The sequence below is a fragment of the Pseudochaenichthys georgianus genome, chromosome 20, assembly GCF_902827115.2.
Source record: "Pseudochaenichthys georgianus chromosome 20, fPseGeo1.2, whole genome shotgun sequence".
Taxonomy (NCBI): domain Eukaryota; kingdom Metazoa; phylum Chordata; class Actinopteri; order Perciformes; family Channichthyidae; genus Pseudochaenichthys; species Pseudochaenichthys georgianus.
Genome location: NC_047522.1, coordinates 3,264,678 through 3,286,908, shown reverse-complemented (window position 1 = coordinate 3,286,908; position 22,231 = coordinate 3,264,678). Strand labels below are relative to the sequence as shown.

Below are 22,231 nucleotides of genomic sequence, written 5' to 3'. Positions count from 1 at the left end.
CCTTCCCTCTGAATTTCTCCTTGAATTATATGCCATCACTAGTGTGTGTGATTGCGGAATATTAAATTAAAGTGGGATAAGTCCGCACCGAGGCGGGCTGCGTCCAATCCGCAACTCATTTCCCCTGTTGTAGCACCGCATCACTGCGCTCCTCTCTTTTCAATGACAATGTGCCAAATCTGGGCATTTTGAAAACACTTTCCATATGCTATTATCGGATCGCTACTGAGGAAGAGAAAGACAGAAAAGAAGAAAACGGAATGTTTTATACCAAAGGTACCGAGAGTCCACATTTTTATTTATCTTCTCTTTCACTGGCTTATTGTACTTTATGCTTTTTGGGCGATTTAAAAGAGGTAAGAGGAGGAACATTTAAAGTTTTTTTTATCGATTGCATATTTATGGACCGTTGTTGGATGGCTTTAGGGCTGAGTGTGAAAACGTCGAGAGAGTTTATGTTGAGCATGTATGGATACACAAGTTCATTTTGTGTCAGTCTTTACATTTCCCTCTTTGATTGCTAAAGAGACAATTGTTTTTGCTCACTTCTCTGCTGAGTGTTTTGTCTGCAAACAAGTCGAAGAAAATGTTCCTTTGACATTAATTTCGCTGGAATTACAGTAATCATTTTATATTTTTGAATGATTTGCAATTAATTGATTTTACAGCTCTGGGTCTTAATTTGAACACAAATGACAACTTGCAAGTGGCTTTACCTTTCGATGATTTCTGTGTGCTAATTCTCTATTTGATTGTGCTGAAAATATACAGTTATGATTATAGTACGTGTTTAAAGAGATATAATTATGCATTTGTATTTGGTTTAATTATTGTGAAGTGAGTGGCAACATCATGCGTTGAAAGAGTTACACTTAACTTCTTATTGTCTCTTTTTGGGCCTTTGTGAAGCTTGTTTGTGCGCGTGTTTGCTGCACGAGAGTTGGCCAGTGGGTCACTGTGGCAGGTTGCGGGTCAGAGCTTTGGGCTTTTGAGTGTTTTTGTATGTGTCCTGGGAGGATGAGGGGTCAGCCATGCAGCCCCACGAGGGCGCCGACGCATAGGACAAACAAGGTGGAGGTCTGTCCACACTGACCATGACCGTAAACCAGACGGGCTATACAGCATTGACTCAATTATTATTTACAAATAAAATATAATGTACCATTACAGCAATTCAGGTTTTCAGTTAGACTTCTAAGAAAATATTGATGGATCAACAATGGTTCAATCTCGTGGCATCTCAGTGTGTCAAGCCTTTAAGGTAATATCTCCGTACGATTTAAAGTTATTGATCCACTGGAGTGGCGTAAGATCACTATGAGTGTTCAATGCTGCCTTTCACATGTCAATAGATGCATTAGAAAATAAAACACAATGTTTGAAAATTGCTCTATAATTAAAATAGTTTAATTTCAGTCAGTTTTGCCTTTGTTTCTAGCGGTGCCACTGTTTGGTAATTTATTTGCGAATACTCGTGCGCACACATAGACACACACACACAGGCAGGCACACACAGACACCAGACCGGAGTTTACAGATACAAATCTATAATTAATTGAGGATTGCTGCTGATATGGAAATGGGGCGAAATATTAGTTAACGCTGTCTATTGTCAAGCGGTCCTCCGGAGAAAGAGCATCGTCTGCAGGGAGAGAGGGAGGGTGGAGACCGGGGGGATTTACCAAACGCAGGAGGGTAAGATAAGCGGCAGCCTATATCAGTTCCCTAAATCCGCTTTGTACTTTCTCTTTCTCTCATTGCAAACAAATAAAATGACAAACGCAACTCCGCTGGAAAAATCACCACCGCTCACAAATGTAATGATACAAAGTGGGTTATAAGTACATCCTGGTACTCGTATAAAAAAACGAAAAACGTTGGTTTATGCCTACACAAGTCCTCCGTTTAGGTTTGTAAAGTCGCAAACGAGAAAAAGGTCCACTCCATGCCGCTGTGAGAGCTCGACGCACGGCCCAGGTGGACTTATTGCTCGTCCGCAGCAGCAGCGGGCTGACTGGACTCTTCAAGCCGTCTCTGAGCGACGCCTCCCAAGGCTTGACAGGCTAGAAAACCCCCCTGGAGGACAGGGAGGCAGCTGCAGCAGTAGCGGCAGCAGCAGGAGCCTTGGATCCGGGTGAAAAGTGACGCCTCTGTTCCTCACCTCGACCCACCCACCCCCTTTTGTCAGAGACCTCTCTAAACCCAGAATAAACAGCCTCGGGTCGGGCTCGAATCTCTTGGCTTCTTAAGGATCCAGTTTGTATGGGAGCAGTCCAGTCAATGTGGCTGCAAAGTAGACCTAGTAGTTCACTTGCCAGCAGCAGCCTTATCATCACATCCCAAGCCCCGGCTCATGCAGTTCAATTCACCCCCAGCTTCGATTTTTTTTCCATGAAGGCGAACAAGATCTCTTGATTTTCTCCCCGATTGAGACTGTGTAAAGTCTTCCTCTTTGCCCAAAAGCCACTATTAAGCAACCGGGGGGGGAAACACACAGTAAACGGTTTGCATTGAGAGGATATAGGGCCAACAGACGGATGTAAGGACACTAAATGTAAACGCCAGTGAATGGAGCTTTGAATAGAGAGGGGGATTTTTGAGTGACCCTGTATTGGATTTTGCAGTTTGGCTCTATTGAACCCACACGGGGCCTCGGCGGTCCCGAAAGGGCAGTGATGGCTTTCCAACATGTGCTGGATTACTGTGATGCACTGATGCTTTGATTTTTAATCTTAGACCTGTGTGTGCTTAACATGCAACAGATCAGATCCCCTCTCTCCGAGAAATAAATGACTGTATTGTAAAAGAATATAATAAAAAAGACCAAACTTTGCACACAGGTGTAGTGTAAATAACTCATATGAATGCGTTTTGTGCATACATTATATTACCTATGAATTACACAATATGTGCAGGCCCGTTTTGATACGTGAGACAACACGATGGTGTACTCCTCTCACTCAGGTTTATTTTGTCTGCTTTTATTTATGATCACACAAAAAACAATAATATTCAAAACCTCTATTTCATTTTCATAAATTATATCAAACCATACGAGTTCACACGTATTTTATTCTCAGAACATTCAACCGAATACGCAAAGGCTGTCCTTTCTGCTCATGTTTAAAGAAAATGAATTCACCTGTAGTGTCATAGGCCAATCAATAAGACAAAGCTGTTGTTGTTGTTGTTGTTGTTGTAGTAGTACACACATGAGCATTATGGGGAGAACACAAATATTCTTCTTGTATTTATGAAATCTATAATAAATGTGTTGGAGCATCCTGCGCTTCAGTACAGAAATATCCATGTGCAAAACTAGTTTTTATACAGAGACAGATGACTTCTAAGTACTTGTAAGTAATTCTGAGTGCAGCCTGTTTGCTGTGCAGGAAGCGATCGTCCATTGTTCTACATGTGATTTGGCCCTCAGAGAGAAACCATACAAAAGGATTTTTCTGCGCGCATGGACCTCTGCGGCCGCCAGGGCTCCGTGTGCGCGTCATTTGCAATGTGGAGACTGTTGATCAACTCACTAATTACACTCCTCTCCCTCCCTCTCCGTCTCTCTTTTGCTCCCTCCCTCTCTCTCGCTCTCTCTCTTTCTCTCTCTCCCTCTCTCTCTTTCTCTCTCTCTCCCATTCGCCCTCTCTCTCTCTCTGTCTCTCTACCCATTCCCAGAGTGCATATCGGGAAATAGACACACAAAGACATGCGCACTCAACTTAATCAGCCATTTTTTTAAACAGGGCTAAAACGATAATAATTAGCAGAATAAAGACATATCGGATTTTCATTTCCTTTCCTCCGTTTCCCGACCCCCGTCCACAAGAGAATCTGCGAGGCAGCCCGTCGACACGTCGTTTCACCGCCACCGGAACCAAAATAAGGGATAGCTCTCTAAGCGCTTGACATTTGTGGTTTTACCCCCTTTTCCCAATATAAAGTTGGAGGATTATTGTAATTTTCCCTGTTTTCCACGTTTTGATTGTCCACTTACGCAAGCCGCTGGATGTGACTGTTTTATAAACCCAACAGCAGAGAGAGAAGCGGAGGTGACGGCTTTGGAGGGGAAGAAAGTAAGTTTTTTCCTATCCACATCTCCCTTTAACTTTTATTGAGTAGTTTGGTGTGTGCGTGTGTGTGTGTTTTACATTTAGGGGTTGGGTATCGATTATCTATCTCGCTGGTGGATCTTTGACATCGGGGCTGTTTGGATAACAGGTGCTGGTTGTTTTTAGTCCAGAATAAAGGCGGATATCGTGATGTTAGTGCAACTCCGGCGCTTTGGCTTCAATAAAACAAGCGAGTGACAGGGACGGAGGCGTTCTTACGCATGTGTCCGTGCTATTACACTCGGATATCACATCGACACCGGTCTTTTGCAAAGTTTATACTATTGTCACGGAGATTGTTGGCTGGACAGACACACTGAACACTCCACGTTAGATAACACGAGCCGAGACAAGCGTTTCTCCCCCTTTTGTGGCTTTGCATTGCGGATGTGGTGTTGCCTTTCCAGGAGTCCGATCTCTCGGACATGTCCGCTTTCAGCTTGTTTCAGTCGAGGGCTCCCGACTTCATGTTTCCCCTCTTCAACCCATTCCTCATTTCACTCCCTAACAGTCAGATATTTCATATGAAAAGGTAACTCGGATGCACCGCAGCGCTCAAAGCCAGTTTTGAACATCGGCTTTCATGCACCTTCCAGACATTCACTGCCGGAGTGGCGATCAGTCTCCAGACACGATCCCCTTCCGTGTGCACAAGTGTATATTTTGTAATAGTTGAAGTAACAGCTTTATTGAACCATCGGTACAAAGGCGAAGAGTGTTTGCGATCACAGTCCGTACATCCCGTACCTGCTGCGCTCAGAAAGTAGTCTCACTTCAGCGAGGCGTGGGTGGCTGCGTCGCCCAGCAGGGAGAGCGATCGCTGGGCTGCTGATAGTACGGCGTCCCTTCAGATCCAGCCAACCCCAGGTCTCCTGTTTTTCTTTAACACCGTCATTTAAAAGCAGGACAATGTATCCAAAACTCATCTGTATTCATTGACATTAAGACATTTTAATTGCATCCATAGTCCACAAGTTCCATTTCTCGGTCCCCATCCGCGGCGGTGGGTTTATCATTTCCTCATATAAATGGTCCCTGTTTTAATCCCGAGATATGCGGGTTGGAACATCTTCTTAAATTGTAGATTACGGTTGTTTTGTATCAATTTCGAGGCGACAGGGCGCACAGGAAGGCGTTCTCAGGTATTTTTGCGCCCTGATGGCTGTTTTTTGAAGTAGCCTAGGTAGACTTGGCTCGGGTTGGGACGCGACAGTGACAGGGGGGACATCGATCGCACGGGAGGGAAAAAAACAAAAACATCAGGGCCAAGGGGCCAGTCAGTCTCCAACCCGGGTATGTAACGGTGTAGTGAGTGTGTGTGCGAGCAGAGATACGCTCCAAATGAACGGTGTACAGAATAAGCTTTTTACAGGACTGTCTCTATTTACACACGGCTTTTCTGGCTCTTTTATGTGTATTTCGAAAGCTATTTATTCCCGAAGTTAAAGGATTTTAAAGCAGTATTTCTAACTGTGTTATTCTTTTTTGTTTTGTTCGGATTTATCAAAGCGTATATTGCGTGAATGCTCACTTTTTAATCAAAATACGGGGTTTCTGTTGTACTCACACAGTAAATACGGACAGCTATCATTGCTTTAATTATCGGAATTAATCAATTGTTTCATTATTATAATTATAATTATAATATTTTGCGTAGTATTACGTTAGCTTATATTTAATTTTTAAAACAAAATCTTTTTTTAATTCAATTTTTTGGATCAATTACATTTGAACATAAATCAGATACATTTTATAGATTGCTAAATTATAAGCACTGATGTTTTTTTTGACAGAATGGATCCACCTTTTAGTACATTTTAGATTATTTACTAGCATCTGCATACAATCCTTTATTTCATTACAAAAACGCAGTCTAGGCCTTATAATAAAAATAAAATAAAATGTGAAATTATGAGTGGAGATGGTCCTGTCTAATTGCAGTGGATTTCATCAGTTAACGACGGTATTGTCTCACCCTATAATAACAGAATATCTGTGTTATTTTTCTTGTCTTGCAAATGAGAGCTTTTTGGAGGTTTATGTTTGCAGAAGCCCAGGCCCCTTGTTTTTGTTTTTCAGTGTGTGGTGTCTTAGCACTATCAAAGGCTGGGTGTGTATATCTTTGCATGTTAGTTAAGCAGCTTGTAACGTTCATTTCACCCGTAGCAGTGGAGGGGAGGGATACAAAAACATATAGTGTGAGAGATGGGCTGACAGCACTGGGAGGACAATAGCTGTTGGCTTGAAAATGCTTCTTGATTATTAAAAGCTAATGCATTTTCAGCATTGCAGCCTTCATTAAGGGTGCGGATGGAGGGGGGCGATAGGGATGAGAGGGTACAGGGAGGAGGAGAGGATGGGAGAGAGAGGGAGACAGGGGCTGAGTCTGTCCTATAACTCCTGGGCCCAAGACACATGCAGCTAGAAGATTGGCTCGGGCCTCTCCTAGGGGTCGACAATGTGTCATTTCCACCCGGCTAGATTGCCCTCTGCCTATCTGATATTAATGTGCAAATCAATATTTCAGGGATTAAATTTCCCTTCTTCATTTTTTATGGTTTCTACCTCAATAAGTCTCCCGTCTAATAGAGGAGGCTGGATGATTTAGAAGCCTTTGCTGCAGAAAGAGAGAGGGAGAGAGAAAGAAACAGAGAGGAGCTTTGCAACAAGGCTATCGCTGCATTTTAATGTTCTTCTTCGTGGATCCCCCATAGGCCCTCAGTAAGGAGGCTGTATCGCTGCTTTGCAGTGGAAAGACAGCCAATTTGGCTAAAAGGGCAGAAAGGGAAAATATGAGTCCGGTTGAATACTTAAGACGCTGTGGTAATCCGAGTAGCAGGTATTAGTGAAGGGGAGCTCCCCCCCTGTCAGAGAGACACACACACACACACACAGACAGACACACACACACACACAGATACACACACAGACACACACACACACACACACACACACACACACACACACACACACACACACACACACACACACACACACACACACACACACACACACACACACACACACACACACACACACACACACACACACACACACACACACACACACACACACAGACAGAGCGACATCCAAACCTGCATTACCAGCCGTCATGCTTCAGCGAACAGTATAGCTTACTACACGCTGGACTGCTATAACAATATATTTTTTTCTTCTTCTCTTTCTCCTCCACTTTTCGCCTTTTTTGCATGGAAGCCCATCGACATCCACTGGGGAGATTTACTCTCCTGCGTAATAACATCTGGCATATGTGCGCGACAGAAATGAATCACCCTGACACAATGACCTGTGTATGATTATTGGCGAAAGGGAGGAGTGTATTACCATAGTCATAATGCTGCATCTCATTGAGAGCTTGGACCCCTTGACTCCCCATAGACATTCATTAAGGGACAGTGCACACAGAGGCGTCTGTCTGCCCATAGGTGTGTGTGTCTGTGCATGTGTGTTTATGTAATCCTCCTTCCTGTACCATCTGGTGTGTGTGTGTGTGTGTGTGCATGCATGTAGACGTGCATGTCCAGCAGCAGCACAGTGTGAATTTCCCCCTTCATTCAGCCTTTTGCAGCAGAGCAGAGTAGACTGTTTTAACATACTCTTGATAGGGAGAGTGTCAGCGAGTGAAAACACGAAAAGAGAGGGAGACAGAGGAAGAGGCACAAAAGAGCTCTAATTGTAGCACGACCGCTTGGCTTCCTCCCTGATTCACGGCCATTTCGATGTGGAAAGCACAAGCGCCTGTCCTCCATTATCAAAACGGCAGGCCTACACACACTCTCACATCCATACACGCATACTCACTTTGGGGAATCATGTAGATTTGTGTGTGTTATCTATAACTCAAATGACTGCGACCATCATGGTCACCATCTTTGAGGAGATTCGATATTGAACCGCACCTCACTCAAATGATGGCTGCTTTAATTTAGTAAAAAAGTAGGTATTTAATTTTTAGTTTGGACCTTGTACTTGACTGTGATGGGCCAAGTTTCAGATTCTCTCTTGCACGCTTCTTCCTAAGCTTTCTAATAGACAGTGTTTTATGCAACATGTATTATGCAACTGTTCAAAGCATGTAGTTTTGGAAGCAAAGAGCTATCTCACAGCTGAATATTTTAGATAGATCAAGGTGTAATATTCTCGTGTGTGTGTGTGTGTGTGTGTGTGTGTGTGTGTGTGTGTGTGTGTGTGTGTGTGTGTGTGTGTGTGTGTGTGTGTGTGTGTGTGTGTGTGTGTGTGTGTGTGTGTGTGTGTGTGTGTGTGTGTGTGTGTGTGTGTGTGTGTGTGTGTGTGTGTGTGTGTGTGTGTGTGTGTGTGTGTGTGTGTGTGTGTGTGTGTGTGTGGTGACGGTCTGCAGTCATAGTGTCAAGGTCTCCTGTCTCAGCGAGGCCTGTAGGGGGAGAAGCTAAGAAGTCCGCAGCAGCTCAGCATTATGTCTCAAAGAGGGGGGCTTCCTTTGTCAGCCCTGGGGCACCACCGCTAACACACACTTTCTCTCCATCACACACACTGAGCGAGAGGCGGAGGAGGGTTAAAGACTTGGAACGAGATCAAGCCCCTCCGTAGCTCCCAGGGAGGGTACTTGTGAATATTCGAGTTTTAGTGTAATTAGCACTTAATTATATTAACATATGCAAATTGTCAGGCGGAGAGCTTGTACCGCCGGTGGGTATCGGCTGAGATACAAGTGACTCTATTGTACCACCACGGCAGAAAAAAAGAATAATGGGTGTGTGTAAGGCAGCCAGCCAGCAGCCAGGCAGCCAGCCCCCCATGCTAGCACATAACCAGCTAGCTCTTTAAGTCCCTGGCTGGCCGCGTTGCCAAATGTCATTAGTCGCCATGACGACCTGGCTAATTGTGCTGACTAATGTCCCCTGATCTGTCGTCAGCCAGGATGGTGTATGTGTCACCCCTCAACAAAAATGAGAAGGGCAGAAAGAGGCCCGAGTGTCCAGATTAAAGCAGCACACAATGACTCCTATTTACACACGTTCCGCTTGTACCAGCATTTGCATATTCAAAAATCCTCTGCCATCTTCCCTTGTCAGCTCAGTGTGTGTTTGCATGTGTACCCGTGCATTGGCAAGGTTGTGCGCATGTGGCAGCAATGTGTCCGGCGGGACGACAACAGTTCAGCTTTGAGTCGTGTGTGTGTCGCTCTGTGTGCGTCACATGGGTAACACACTGCTGTCTGTGAAGCGAGACTTGGACTTTGTGACTGCGATGGCCTTGTGTAGCAACACAGCTGAATTTGTTTTTGATTACTGTACAAGACTGAGATTCTGGCAAAGAAAGGCTCGGGCCTAAATAACAGGCACAGAGTTGTATGCCTTTGAAACTTTCAGCCCCTCTTTTCATTCCATCCAAATATCTAATTACAACACATTTTTATAGCGGCCCCCAACCGAGCAGCAGGACTTTCATTTTTAGGGGGAGGGTGGACAAACATTTAATTTGCTGTGCTTCCCGCTAGCCAAAGGTGGATAGAGATTGGGCCTAGTTGGTGCTACTAGTACTTGCATGCTAATCCTGTTTTTTGACAGGAATGTAAACTGATATAATTGCTTTTCAGAGGCAGGAACGGCGGTTTATACAAGTGTGAAAGCACGGGAAAGGGGATTAGCATTATTTTGCATAATGCTGGGCAGGCGCTGAATGGGGCATTGAACGCTTGACTGGGTGACAGAGATGAAAGAGAGATGAAATGCTCTACCCCTCTCCTCGCTCCCTCCCCTCTCCCCTACAGTCCCTCTGTCTCTGGCCACTGTTGCCGGTAGAGGAGTGTGTTTGCAGGCGAGGACCCCCGGAAATGCCACACTGGTGTTTTTGGCTGTTTGTATCGGATGCCAGCAGATGGAAGCTGTCATGTGTGGCAATATGTATGATAATAGAGTAACTGGTAAACTCCTGGCTTCCTAAGCCCTCGTGTACTAAACTGTATCCCTAAAGCACTGGAGTGTGCAATTATGTAGTGGATGGATGTGGCTCAGGTAGCATTTACATGGAAGGAAGGGAGCGGCTTTTGTGGATCAAATCAAACTACACTGTTCTTACAGTTGCCTTTATTGAGATGTTTACTGAGGATTTGGTCGGATATCGTCTGGGTAGAGGGAACTTTGCAATAGCGAGACAGGTGTGTTTTATGTGAATGCCTGAGTGAGTGTGTGTCTGCTGGTAGTCGTAGGTGGGGGCACAACAAGGGTGGTGACGCAGCCTAAAATTGCCACCGTGACTCCCATATGACCCGGCTCGACTTTGTGAGTAATTTATGATCAACCGTCATCATTGCCATTGCATCTGGCGTATGGAAATGATCCAAGGTCGAGGGAGGGGAGCGAGGTCGGGTAGTGGAGAACATGAACGCCACAAAGGCCGGTGTGGCCTGTTTTTGTTGTCTCTCATTGGACAGGATCCTCTTTCTTTGACCTTTTGCACGCCTTCCCTCGCCTTTCATATGTTAATGCTGGCCAGACCCGAGGAGGAAACGTGCTGGAGCTGAGTGGAGGAGGACAAAGACTCCCTCTCTCTTTCTCTGCCTCCTTTCCACGCCATATCTCCTCTTTTCTTGCTTCTTCCCCTCTCAACAACTTGACAGACTTTGGCATGAAAGGAAGTGAGTGCTTAGCGGATGGGAAAGGTGGGGATGGCGTTCTCGCCGTGACCTGCTCCACCTGTGAGGATCAAGTGCAGAGATCCTCGGTTATGTGTATGTGGAGTCTTATTTTGAGTGGCCCTTGTAGTGCGTATTGCAGATCGGTAATCGTTTGAGCCGTGTCACCGGTAGTGCTATAGCTCGGTCGGTTGAGGAGTGATTTGTTGCTTTTCGAGTGAAGCTGCTGGAGTTGTCATACCGGGTCTATATTTCTCCCTCAGCTCCGCCAGCTGTATGTTCTTACAACCAGTAAAGTAGTGTCTCTGGCGGGGTAAAAGGATACTAATATAGTTACTATAACCCTCCCCTAACATAATACTCCACTGTTGAGCATGACGTGGTGCGGGGCTCTTCTGGCACTGTTATGGGAAGGGGGCATGTTATCTGTAGGAAATGTAATTTTTGTCCTCATTGAAATCGTTCATTATTGAGCGCGCTTATCTAAATGTTTTTGTTGCTGTTGGTCCTTCGCCAGTCAGGATTGCGTTACCCTCTCCCTCTCTCTCTCTCTCTCTCTCTCTCTCTCTCTCTCTCTCTCTCTCTCTCTCTCTCTCTCTCTCTCATCTCGTCAAGCATACATCAGTCTATTAAGGGAAAATAGAAAGAGGGGATTTTTCTCTTCCCTCTGTGCTCTGTCCCGTTCTCAGGCTCTCCTGCCTATTTTGCATCAGCCATCTCATACAGGATATTAGCCGTGGAAAAACACGGGTCAGGGTATTTAATTTAGAATAATATGTTTATTCTTTTCATTTCAAAGTGGAAATAGGGAGGGTTTTTCGCAGGGTGGGGAAAGAACAATCCGGGCCGTGTGTTGGAAGAGTGGTTCCGTTTGATCTGAGGTCCTGTGGGCCCTGGGGGTGGCTGAGATTCTCAGGTTCAGGTCAAATAAAACAGGCTGTTGAACAAAATGAGGCCTCTCTTTCTGTGGTATTGTCTTTTGCTTTCTCTGTATATCTCTGTTGGTGTCTGTTTCTCAGGTTTCGCTGTGTCTCGTCTTTCATTTGTATCTCTGGATGTTCCTTTTTTTCTGTGGCATGGCAGTCAGGTAGGGAGGGGAGTTAATCGCAAACAGTGATTGGGCTATTCAAATGCACAGAGAAACTCCCTTCTCACTCATATTTCAAAACGTTAACTCTATTTGACATGTGTTTTTATGCTCAATTTATTTCCGTACATCTGGTGTAGACTTTTGGCTGCAGTCGGTGACATTGCTTGTCCTCTGTACTCCTTAATGCAGTCACTGTGAAGGACACTCGCTCAGCCCTTCAGGTCCAAGTGAGTGCCTCAAATCTAAAATATTCAACAAAGCATGTAGCGGGCTTTGTTTTAGAAAGGTTTGTCCCCCTTGTACTTACCAGCAAAATAATGCACAGTACAAAAGGTTATATGCCACATTTTATCGATTGCTCTTCAAAGTATTTTCATTGCTTTAAAAGCTGGCAACGTAGAAACAAAAGCGGGAGTAAAAATAAATATGCACAACCGCCTTGTCCAAAGAGAAGTTAAAAAGACTGGGGGGGGGGGGGGGGGGGGGAAGAGGATGAATGACTAAGTTTCCACAGGTTTGAGAAAAGATGCACCACAATAGCACAAGACATCTCATGACAAATGATGCATTCTCCCTCCTCATTGGCCAAAGACAAAGGCGGGGATTGAAGAGGCACAGAGCCCAGTCACAGGACAAATGCACATTAATAGACCATAAGAAAACACAGAGAGTATTAATATGTTTCCGTGGGAGAAAAAAAAAAGCAAGATTATGATAGGATATGCAAATAGCGCTCACTTCGGTTCAGGTGTATCATTTCTTTGAGCATGTGCCTGTGTATGCATGTGTTTCTTATATACGACATGATTGGCATATGGTATTCCTGAAGGCAATAACATGTGGATATCAAGGCCATTGGCAGGGCTCGTCAGGGAATAAGTGGCTATTTAATTATGCATGACTTGTGGGCTTAAACAAACAGTGTAATGAGAGGTGAGACTAATTTACCAAAGGATTTAGCCCTTGTTGCATGGAGACCTTCTCGGTTATTCTATTAAAAAGAATAATAATAATAATAATAATAATAATAGTAATAATAAATACTCAGTTCTTGGAAACATTGATAGTATTTTAAGAATTAGTCCAGACTGTATTGTAGCTACAGGAATATATTAAAAGTATTACAAAAAACAGAATATTTTCTTTTCCAGTGTAGGTCTCAGTCTGATCTAATACAGGCAAGCGAGCATGTGTCTCCACAACTCCCCCGAGGAGACTCCAGCCAACACTATCCCTCTAAAAACCCCGGCTTTTTTTCTGGCCTGGCACCAGCCTCGGAATTATCTTTAATTATTTGCTTTTAAAAAGAAAGAAAGAAAAATACGTCTCCTTTTTTTCTGTGACAGTGAAGAAGAAGAAGAGCAGAGCAGCGCAGGAATGTTCTTGTATATGAAATTGTAGGTATTAACAGAGCCGGTTTTGTCAGCGGTTTCACTGATGTATCAGCTCCCTGCCCCTAGACTAAATAAAGACAGGAGTTTCGCTGTGTTTCATCCCAGTTTAGATGAGCAGATATAGGAAGGCTTTGGAAGAATTGTTAAAAAAGCAAAGTATGGCCGAGGAATGGACCTCCTTCTTAACACAATACCCTAAACAAGTGTCAAGATGTGGTGATGGATGGGCCGCTGTTCTTTTTGGCTTCTTGGAGACCTTCATCCTTATACCTTTTGTGTAATATTGTAAAAGCTTCAGAGATTTTTATTAAAAGACTAGAGCTTACAGTCATTTCTTGCCCTTTTCAGGAAGTATTTCATGTATAATTTAAAATATAAACTGTTTTAGATAGATATTGCTGACTCTGATCTTCAGCTGCCTTGTCATTGACCTCCACGGTCTCATGGTTGTCACATTAAGGGCAATGCAACACGCATAAAGCACAGAAAAAAGAGAAAGATGGTACAGTAAAAGACCATCATTTCATATTGATAATTGGATAGTAAGACGTTGTAATCGTACATGTTAGATTTGACGTGTAATTCCTATCCAATTGCAGTTATTTCCTACAGAAACGGCAAGGTAATGGGTCCATTTCATCTCGACTCCCTCTCAGCAGGCTGGCCCTGGATTTGCGTGACATAGTGTTTATTTGATAAAGGAATATTATGGTGCTAATCTGAAACCATGCTAATTACATCTGACAGTTGTTTGTTTGTAGTGAAATCCAATTAAACTTTTCAACTCAATTGCTCACCCCTTCCCTCCCTTCCTATTCTTTGCCTTCCCTCCCACGGTAACAAGTAAAAGAGCCCATGATGGCATAAATAACAACTGTGCTCTGCTTGTGGTTCTTGTGAGAAGAAGGCAAACTCACAACAGCTGTCAGAAAAAGGGGGTTTGTTTAAAAAGCAAATGGCTTTGGTCTAAAGTTCATTTGGAGACCTCTCTAATTAAATAGAGAGCCAAAAGCTTAAGTTAATTAGTAATTCCCTGGGTCCAGAAATTAGACCTGTCACAAGTATTCGAGCGCTGGCAAGCCGAAAGGTATGTTTGTGTTATCTATGCTTCTTCTTTTGCAAAAGCCCGCACATTTTGCCTGTAGAAACGCTTAAGACATTAATAGTCTTTTTGTGGCGTGTCAGAGAAGTGCTACGGAGATATTTAAGTGAGAGGCTATAGCTTGTGGAGTCAGTCAGGATACCTGCCCTATGATTATGTTTATGAAGATAATAACAGGGCTAGGGTCCCGCCGAGTACCGTCTTTAGAAAACAGTGGGGGATTGAACTTTAAACTTTAAAAGAGCAGGAAGGTTCGGTCGCCATGCTGGAGATATGTCTGTACAATTAGCAAGGTGTCTCCGTGTGCTAACTGTTAAATGTAAAAGCAGATGTTCTTTTTGTCTACTGTCCTCCTCTCTTGTACTTGACAGTGTAATTACACAGATAAGCACAGGTTAAGCAAACATAAATCAGCTGACTTTAACACAATGCAGAGACATGATGTCCCTGCCTGTTCAGACCATAATAGAGTAATGACTAGCATTTGAGACAGCTGTGGTACAATGTATTGACTAATATGTGCTATCCTATCACGAGCTGGCGTGTTCCTCGGTCACTCGATACAGACAAACATCTTTCACCAAATAGGGCAACATTTATGACATTGTTTTCCCTTTCCTAAAAAGGACTGAATGTTATCCAACAAAGTCTGACTTGCTGCATTAGTTTGTAATGCTTAATGATAGGTTCCAATATATCAGCACGATTTACTGCTCTTGCAAAATTGTTTTAGTGCTGGAAAAGTACCCCATGCTTTTAATTCCCGACCGCTGCGGCTGTGATGAGGCAAGCATTTTGAGTATAGGCCTTTTTATTTTTGAGGCTTCGAATAAATTGCATCTTTAAGTTGTTTGTACAAGTGCCGCAGTTATCATACTTTAATATAAACAGAGAATCGGAGGCTCATAGTCGATGCAGTATAACCAGACGTTTACATTTGCAAGGTGGATGTGAAATGCCTGCGTCAGACTGCTCTCTGTCTGTCTGAGAGTGTGTGCTATCCTTGACTGACGTGGACAATGTTTGCTTAACCTCTTCTGCGCTGCACCACCATGGCCTTGTCAATTTAAGTGTGTGTGTGTGTGTGTGTATGTGGGAGAGGGAGAGAGTCCAGCAATGGTTGCTTTCATTTTTCATGTTCCCAGCAGTGTTTTTTCTAAACAAACCTGCTGAGAAGCAGAGTGGGTCGAAGAGCGGGGTCTGAATCAACACAAATGAGTGATATGTGTTATTTCTTTTCTTAGGGTGATATATTATCGTGTGCATCTACACAACCCGATAGAAGGCTTTTTTAGACATTTTTTCAGGCTTTGTATTTAGCAGGATTATTAATTTCTCTTGGCAAATAATCCCACCCTTGGATTTGCTATGTTATTGCACAGAGGAGGTGTGTGTCCGTGTGTTCATAGTCTCCTGCTTTTGCCTCATCCAACGGATAAGGCTGTGATTTATGTAACAGCTAAGCTCTTTCATATTGTGTATGTTGTACCTTACATGAGCATGATGAGCAGGCTAGATTAATATTTATTTAGCGCAGGGAAATCAAGGATTAAGCAGTCATCATTTTAGCACTAATCCATGTCTCTGATGAGATGCAGAGACAAAGAGAGGCAGATTACTGAACACATAGCGCCACAACACCACAATTAGTTTGTGAGGTGCTTTCCTCACGTGCAGAAAGAGACACACACAAAGTGATGTACCTGTTTTGTCCCTGTTTGCCTCTCCCTGATGTTCAACTTCTCTTTCTCTTCCTCCCTCATCAAAATTAGTGCGGGCTTGTCTGATTCACTCATCTGATGTAAATGTGTCTCATGATCTTTCCACCGTCCGTACACACACACACTGACACACATGCGAGAGCGATGAATACTTCTTTCTTAGCGCCAACCACGTGGGAGAGGGACAGCTTGCTTATACTGTGTGAGTCTCCTGGTGTGTGTGTGTTACTTTGGAGTCTGTAAATAAAATGACATTCTTCACTAATTGAGTTAAACTGCTTTGCTGGAGATGTGGCAAAAAAAAAAGATGAGAGCTCCCTGTGTATATTTTGTGTTTGCATGTTGCGAGTCCATGTCGTGTTTGTACATTTGAGTGTGTAATCTAGTTAGCTATTAGCACTCTCAGGTGGTTACCAACGGGATGTGTGTGTGTGTGTGTGTTTGCTACCGTTCCACGAGCTTCAGCACATGCAAAGTGTCAAACCTCGCAAAACAGAACATTTGGTGTGTGTGTGTGTGTGTGTGTGTGTGTGTGTGTGTGTGTGTGTGTGTGTGTGTGTGTGTGTGTGTGTGTGTGTGTGTGTGTGTGTGTGTGTGGTGTGTGTGTGTGTGTGTGTGTGTGTGTGTGTGTGTGTGTGTGTGTGTGTGTGTGTGTGTGTGTGTGTGTGTGTGTGTGTGTGTGTGTGTGTGTGTGTGTGTGTTGTCTGTGGGGGGGCACCTCTCACATGGGGAGCTACAACAAGGAACAGCAAAGGGGCCAAAAAGAGCATTGGAGCGCTGTTGCAGGGTGGTGAGGGGTGATTTGGGTTGAAGGGGGGGGGGGGTCCAAACCAGATGTGAGGGTGATTGAGAGAAAATAAAAAGCAGGGAGATAAATAAAAAGAATGGACAGACAAGTCGTGCTGCGATAGAGAAAGACAGGGAGAAGCTCACAGAGGGAGAATGGCATCCTCAGTTCCCCTTTGCCCTCCTTCCTCTCTCTCACCCGGCCACTGAATGTTAATGGCTTTTCTGCCTCACACCCCCCCCCCCCCCCGGCACACACATATACACACACACATCTACACCCCCCCCCCCCATCCAATCCCTCCCCATGGACACTGGTGCTTTGTTTGTGGCAGTGCTTCTATTCTTTCAAACTTAATTACCTTCTTGCCTTTTGTGGCGTCAGGGGCTGGAAGTTTTGCTCTGTGGCAGTGGAGGTCGTCACACATTCTTTGGCGGTGCATTCCCTTAATCTGGGGGGGGGGGTGGAGGGGGGCAGAGAGGGCGAGGGGGGGGGGAAGAGTGGGAAGCTTCATCCAGCACGCACTTCTAAGGTGGTTATAGTACTCCCCTGTGCACGTGTACGTACGCGTGCACGGTCATAATAGTCAGGGCATAGGCTGCCCTTTGTTTGTGCGGTTCATTTCCAATCAACCCTAATTAAGTAGAGAGTGTTTCCAGATTGCCGGCGAAAGAAAAATCCCGACTTTTTTTTTCACTCCCTTCGTGCTTTGCTGTTTTGAGTTCGAGGAAGGGGAGTAAGGAGAAAAAATGGAGGCATTAGTTATGTAGATTGGCTTTGCCTTTGATGCTGGAAAAATCTTTAGCAGGGCAGTAAGTGGTGACTGGGCCTGGCAGTGTCTGACTGTTTATTTTCATGTTTCACTTTGAGTTTAGTTAGAAATATTTCCTTTTCAAAGGGCGTGAGACATGTGCATATATTTAGACTGGACTGTGTAAGCCGAAGTCCATGTTAAAATTGTTAAAGCCAGTCGAAGTTGTCTTTAATCCATTAAACGTTGTCTTTATGACACCATACAAGCAGCAAATAAACACTGACATTAAACTAGGATACAGAGCAAGGTATTATAAAGTAATTATGCTTAAAATAAACAAATGTAACTCGATTGGATGTCCTCCAGTCGGTTGCTTCTGAGCAGTCACTGGTAGAGGACATGATAGATGTTTTCACCTCGTCCTGCTTAAAGGTAGGATAGGGGCTGCTGTAATCTGATCCCAAATCAGATTTCGGGACCCATCTGTGGCCTGAGTGATATGATTCTCTTGTTGCTCTGAGAGAAAAGAGAAGACAAACATGGCCCCTGGGTTCACTATTTGTTCTCTCCTTGTCAACAATTCTTTTTTTTTGGCATTCTTTATTTTTGTGTCCCATGCCGTTCTCATCTCACATGTTGCTGATTATTTCCAAGGTCACCCAGATATTATTATTTTTCTCTAACAATGAAATATCAGTTTAGGACCTGAGGGCAGACGGGTGTATGTTACCTGAGCAACCAATGAGACCAATTTACTTGTCATCAACCTGAGGGATAGAACCTGCATACCTGCTCTAAGAAGAAAAAAAACCTCTCCACTTCCGTCCTCTACATTTCTCCTCATTATCTCGGTCCCCCCACCTCCTCCAAACCTTTCCCCCCTTTCTTTTACCTCCTTTTCTACAATCCAAGATCATTGCTCACGTATGCGTGATTTTGATTTGCTAAAAGGCATTTTTTGCGCACTAGGTAATTTGTCGAACAAGATTCCTGTGCTAAATAGAGTGACGCTTGCTTTAGGTGTCTGGGCCGCGCCTTGCAATAATGATAAGGTGTCTTTTGATAATGAAGGCTTTTGCTCACAAGGGAGACATGGGGAAGAAGGACAGGCAGACAGAAAAGGGTGGAGGGGGAGGCATCGGGGAGATCTGCATCTAGGGTCTAATATTACACCTCCAGGCAACAAACAAGGGCTGCATGCAAACCCTTTGTGAGATTAAGAAGTAAAGAAGACAAAAAACACTTGGTCACGCAGAAGCCCTCCCCCTCTCATCCTTTTGCAATTTTCTCCCCCTGTCCCTCCTTTTAAGACTTTAAACAGAGAGCATTAGGCCTTCTTCTGTGATTGTGTGCATGTGTGCATATGTGTTTGTGCACGCATGCGTCAGCGCTCTTTGATGGTATCCGAAGCTCTGCTCGCATTGTGAGGAAGGAGATAATTCCCCTCCTCCTTCATCCACTTCGTTTTTCATCCCTCCGTTTCTGCATGGCAACAAATAAACAGGTCTAATTAGACCAGAGTAGGCCTATTCATTGCACTGACAGTGGGAGATGGATGCAGGGGCTTTCACAGTGCCCTTCGCCTTTGTCTTTGGCTAACGCTTGGTGACATTTTGATAGAAGATTTGGTGTTGGACTGAGGGGCCACATGCCGAGAGAGGGATGACCTTCTAGGAGACCTCAAGGAATGGACACATAGCCGTAGTCTCACGCTGTCTTCTGACTTTGTTGTTTGACTTTACAAGCTTTCATGGGTCACCTTTTAAGACTCAGTCTGGATTTAATTTCACCACTTATTGGCTGTGATCACATATGTGTCCAAACATTCTGACAAGTCGAGGGAGGAAAAAAAAACATTTTAGACATCATCACAAAGCAAAGATCTGCCTAATTCCAGTGTTTACACATCTTATAAATATTCACAGCCGTATTACCAGCACTTTCTGCCCTTGTATTAAGAAATTGGACAGTTAGTGATGAAGAATTTGAACCTTGCAGATCCGTGTGTAAACAAAGACGGCAGTGTGGCGACACTGCAATTACAGGTTTGGCATTTAACAGGCTGCATCTCTGGCTAATGCTCGAGAGTCTGACAGGAGGACAAAAGCAGGAGGGAACCCGGAGCTCAGTATCTCAGACCTGCTCGGAGGACATGTTGTTGTTAAACTTCATGCATTCTCAGCACATATATTACAACTAAACATCCATATAATTGACATGTGCCCCAGCAAATGCAGTCTTGGCCTTTAGCTTTTGTAAGACACATAACCCAACTTTCAACTAAGCGCAGAGCCAGAGGGAGAGGAGAAAAGTTGGACAAATTAAAAGAAGAAGAGGGAGAGAGAAATCCCCTGCTTCTCTGTGAGCTACTGCAAAGCAGATGGAGGGATAGAGGAGGGAAGGGGGGAGAAAAACAATAGGCCAAAGAGTGTCTAAGCCCCTTTCTCCCACCAGAAAACTAGCAGTGTCCAAACCAGGCATTCCTGGGCTATTATTTGCCTCTCACAGGATCTGATCTGCCACTTTAATTACCTTAGTCTATGTGGGTGTGTGTGTGCGCGCCTCTGTCTGTGTGCATGTGTGTGAAAGCAAGAGGACATGCTTGATTAAAAAACAGAGGTAGGAGAGGCTCAGGCCATCTCTTTTGTTCTTCTGTTAAAATAAGGGAACTGTTTTTGCAGTGTGCCTGAGCTTCATTGTGAGTCTCTCTCTCTCTGTGTCTGTCTATCTATCGCTCTCTTTCTAATCTGGTTGGTTAGCAGAGCGAAGGAAGCCAGTGGGGAAAAGAGAGGAAGGTTTCTTAGCTAGCAGTAACATGATCTGCCTTAAAAGAAGCAGGAGTGGGCATTGCTGCTGTGAAAGGTGCGAAGCCTGGGGAAAGGAGCAAAACAAAAAGACGCCAGGCAGATCACTTTTCCATCTGTTTCCTCTTGAGACGATATGTCAGGTATTCAGCTTTTATAGAGCTGATTACAACTTATTATATTGATCTGTGCAAGTCTAAAGATTTCAGCCTGCAGAATGTTACTTAGGTGTAAGAGGAAAATATAATCTTCACTTGATAGTAGAACCAGACATCTTCTCTCTCCAACTATGCTAAATAAGTTCCTGCTGAATAGATCAGAATGGCTTCAAACGCCTACACTAGGCCGCATTGCACCACATTGCTCTTTCACGAAAGATGATAGGCCAAGCTAAGAGCTAAGACTTTAGCATTTAACTTAATAGAGATATTCAACTTAAGTCACATTCTGCTTATTTTTCGGTCAGTTCTTTGTTGGTGTTTAACTAAATGGGTTTAATTATAACCATAGAGGACACAATAATAGACAACTTCTCTTATGTTTGGCAGGCAGCAGCAGCACACGTATAAACAGCCGCTAACCTGTTAGCATTAGGGGTGATGTGTCAGTGCCAAATGCTTAACACATTGACTTACCCACAAGACATAATTCCATACTTAAAGTGTTAGGAGATGCATAATTCATAAGTCGCAGTGTTTTATGTCCGAGCTACAATTCAAAGGGGTTGCTCCCCAATGAACTAAGCAGTGAAATGACACCACTGACAAGTAGTAAATCCTGTCCTGTGTGTCGCATTAGCTCTCAAACCCACTGCTTCTGAACAGCTTTACCCTCAATAACATTAAAGACAAACCTTGGTAAGAAGGACACTGGTGGAACAAATTAAATATGGATATGTTTGACTGCAGGAAGAAGCCCAGTATGTTGTGTTGGTGCTAGGGGAGCATAGTGGAAGAATTTTAGTAAAAAGCTGACTGAGCTGTAATTTAACTGGCCTTTATTTACTGTATTCTTTCCCTGCTGCCAAATTCATTTTATTGTCATATAGTCAGCACAGCTATATCTAAAATACAGACATTCAGTTTGTTTGTGTGCGTGTCAATAACATGCATTCTCGTGGGATGACACATCGTTGGCCTGTTTCAACTCCTTGCATTTTAGAATGCCGAAGTAATTGCTGCTAATTTCTTTGCAATTACAAGTGTGAGTTAACATGAAGACAGGTGTGTTTGTGTTGTTTGTGGGGGTAGGAAACCATAGTTGTTATGTTCAGGATCTGTGCCTCGGGCTAAACATCACTTGGGTTAAGAAAATGATGTTTTCTCGATGTAGCAGTTGGCTGGAGTATACTGGAGAGTAAAGATAGGTATTTGCATCTGTGTCTAAATCTCGCCTTTTTCCAAATCCATGCTGAACACAGAAGCACTGAAATTACGTTTCTTTAATCTCTCGAATAGATATACAGAAGCTGAGTGAGACCCAGAGAGGGAAAACGTAATTTCTCCCTTTTTTAATCTATCACTAGTCCCCATGGAATCATCGCTGGGATATGTCAGATTAGATCTGATTATAGCGCGTGCACGCATGCACCCACAAACATACTCACACACATGTTTGATTTAATTCCTCACGCTTTTACTGTCCCTCCCACTGGCTTTGTTTAGCCCTGGGTTGTTGCAGATTAATCCTCTAATTGCTTTGTAGCTTTGTTGTGAGAGAGAGGGAGTGTAGGGAAAGAGAGGGAGAATCAAGCAGCAGGTGGATTGGGTTAAAGGTTAACGTGGCTCTTTAAAGCTTTCTTTTAATGCCAGCTCATTTACACGTGAGCCT

The 22,231-nt window shown here is 43.9% G+C and overlaps 1 protein-coding gene across 1 annotated transcript in view; it reads left to right on the top strand.

Annotated features, from left to right (window-relative positions):
* The first annotated feature begins 3,345 nt into the window (after positions 1-3,345).
* The window catches only part of zfhx4 (zinc finger homeobox 4), a 77,983-nt gene continuing 59,097 nt past the window's right edge, over positions 3,346-22,231 (top strand). Inside the window, exon 1 of the mRNA XM_034108514.2 lies at positions 3,346-4,079. The gene's annotated coding sequence lies outside the window, so the exon portion shown is untranslated. The remainder of the gene's footprint in view (positions 4,080-22,231) is intronic.